Below are 3,281 nucleotides of genomic sequence, written 5' to 3'. Positions count from 1 at the left end.
AATCAGAAAATCTAACAGCTTGGATTCCCCCTTCCAAGGAGTGAATGGGCAGGAAGAAGGAAAAAGACTGTAGCCTTCCCATAGAGACTGTTCTCTGCAGACCCTTTGGTTATTTAGAGAACCCTTAGAGAAGCTTTGTTCATTCACACCAGGGACTGAGCTGCTATCCCCAGAGGTCCAAAGATGCAAACACAAAGGTGACTTTAAACCACCTCCTTTATCAGCCATATTAAGAACTGTTTTACTACTACTGATGATTGAAAAGAAAGCTCCAAAGAAAATCTTGAGAGTCTAAATATTCAGTGCCCATTCATTTTGAAGTTGTGGGGTTTTATTTTTAAGAGATCCAGCTGGGGATCCAAAAGAATGAGGCACTCAAAGTGAGCAGGTATGTGAAAATACAGGAACTTAGTGCAGTGCTTCCTCACATCAGGATCTTCGGACCAGGGTCAGAGCCTAAGTTCCCTCTGTTTATCTACCCCAGTTATATGACCCAATTTGTCTTTAACCCAATACAGTCTCTTTCTTCTGCAATGATTACTTGGAAATTCTTAGATGAACTGAAAACAGCTCTCAAAAACAGCAATAATCCAAGGGAGATAACGTTGTTGTTACATGATTGAATCTCTTTGAGCGTGCATCCACACATGCAGGCATGTGCACTAGCAGCAGCTCAAATAGCAGCAGCACAAATTTGTGCCGGAGATGTGCGCCTCAGCACAGGTGCCTGAACATACACTTTAGGGCAAATTGTGCCACTTGGGACAAAACTGACCATCAACCAGCTCCTCCCAGATCTTTGGCCAGGGGGAGCTAGAGGCTGGGGTCAGCACTTGTGCTGGTCCCAGCCGTATAAAAAGCTGCCATAGTGAGCAGCTCAGAGCTACTTGCACTCAGGAGCTTCTGAGGCCCAGCCAGTTGGTAGCTGGGGACACTACCCCTTGTGCTAGCTGGATAGCTGAAACAGCCATAACCTGAAGTGGCCCTTGCACCCTCTACGCACTACAGCAGTCCTGCCTGGCTGTGACTTGCTGTCACCTATGACATTATCCACCCCCTTGGACCTGTGGCTCCATGGCTGCACACCTGCCAGATCCAAACAGGGACCGCACAGCTGTCTGGGCTGTAATATGGGCACTGTAGCAGAGCCTCCTGCACTTCTGAGCCAGGTGCTAGTGACCTGTGTCTGCACACTTGGCCTTCATGTGGACCTGCTGTCATGTCTTCTGCTGGCCCCACTCTGCCATCTGGGCAGCTATCACCCAGGAGATGTGCTTGTTGTGGTGGCCCACTTCTCTGAACTGTCGAAGTGCATCCTCCTAGCCCCAAATGGCCAGGTCAGCCATCTTGTCTGCCCTCCAGCTGGGTCCTTGGTGCTGGCCCTGGGCAGGCTTCTCTGCCCAGGTCTCGCCACTTGCTTCACAAGCAGAGATCCTGGTGTTCCCTGTTTAAAAATTGCAAATTCTCTGATACCCAACATTCATGTTCTTCTGTGATTAAAATGAAGTGCTACTATATATAGAAAGATCAGTTGGGCAGTGTTTTATTGATATATTTACAATTTTAAAGCAATTTGGAAGCCTACCAGTCCCTCTATCACCATAATAAAATGAACTCTAAATATCTATACATTTTGGTGTTTGCTTTTGGATTTTTTATCATAGAAAAATCAGAGCTGCTCCTGCCCTCTTTTCTCACCAGGATGTGGGGCACTGAACAGCACTGATATGCCGGTGCCCTGCCCCTGCCTTTGCCGCTCACTCCTAACCCACAGCCCCCCCCCAGTGCCCCTCACTCCTAACCCACAGCCCCTGCCTGCCCCCACTAGCTCCCTCTCAGCAGCAGCTCTGTCCCAGCACCAGCACATGAGTCCAGCTGCAGCTATTCCACCCGCTGCTTTGTGACTCTGAGTGGTACCAGCCCTTGCTGTTCTGCTTCCTGTGACCAGGCCCCTGTGCCCAGGCCCCAGTGATCCCCATGTCATTCCTGGGAAGCTCTTAACTGGGGCTCAGGGACTGGGCTGGGCAAGCCCCTTCCTTTCCAGGCCAGCCTCCTCCTGCACAGCCTGCTTTAAGGGGCAGGGGGGCTCTAAGCCTGGCTCTGGTGGCCTCTCCTACCCAGAACTCTCTCCCATCCCTGACCTCTCTCTCTCTCTCTCACATATCCCTGATGGCACCTCCACCCCTCCCCTCAGCCCATCACACACCCAAGTGGCTTCTGGGACCAGGAGCCCCCACAGGCTGGGACTGCATCAGATCCAGCAGATCCAGTCCCATCCTGTTCAGAGGCTGGGCATGCAGGGCATGAGATTTGTGAGAGGGATGTGAGGTTTGGGGAGAGGGGTGCAGCGGTTTGTGGGTGGGTGTAGGTGTGGTTATAGGGTTTGTGGGTGGGTATGTGGGTGGGGGGGGATTATGTAGGAGTTGGGGGGGGCTGTGTGTGTGGGTGTGGGGGGCTGTGGGAGTTCGGGAACTTAGGAGTTGAGTTGGCCTGGCCTGGGGCACACACCTTCAGGCATGACCAAACCATTCTTGCTGCCACCTGGGCTCCTGGCACTGCATGCAAGAGCAGCTCGCCCTTAGACCAGGTCAGCATCTGCCTCCAAGTACCCTGAGCACCAACAGGCCAGGTTAGCTTCATGGAGGCAGGACCTGGCCCGAGGGCAAGCAGCTCTTGTGGGCGGTGCCAGGGGCCCTGGGTGACAGCAAGAGCATCCCAGTCCTGCCCAAAGGTGCACACCCCCAGGCCAGGCCAGCTCCATGTGGCACAGGCAGCGCCAGGTCTCAGATGGGCAGGGTTGCGCTGCACTGCTGGGGGGCTCTGCCAGTAGCAGGCCATGAGCATCCCTGTAACAATATGTATGGATCTCAAGAGTCAAAACCAGCAGCAGCAGAAAGGAGGGGTCCGAAGGAGGAACAGAAAGTGAGGGGGAAGAGACAGAAAAAATAAGAGAGAGAGGCTATGGGAGAACAGTACCCCTATAAGAGCTCTGTAAGAAACTACTATAATAAAGACACTGTTTATAATAAGTAGGGAGCTGTTCCTTGATTACCCAGACAGGGCACATGAAACAATCCCGATGGCTGCTGCTGCTGCTGCTGCTGCTGCTGGGGGGGGGGCATGCACAGTGCTGGTTTGCAGGCAGGTGGGGGACCCATCCCTCCTGAACAGTTCCCCCCACCCCCATAGTCCTCTCCCCCACCCACACAATCTCTGCCACCCCCAGATCCCTACTTACCTGGGGCAAAACCTGGGTCCCAGACACTGCCACAGCCTTGCCC

This window comes from Alligator sinensis, unplaced genomic scaffold, assembly GCF_000455745.1.
Source record: "Alligator sinensis unplaced genomic scaffold, ASM45574v1 scaffold528_1, whole genome shotgun sequence".
Classification (NCBI taxonomy): domain Eukaryota; kingdom Metazoa; phylum Chordata; order Crocodylia; family Alligatoridae; genus Alligator; species Alligator sinensis.
Note: the sequence above shows the minus strand (reverse complement) of the source record.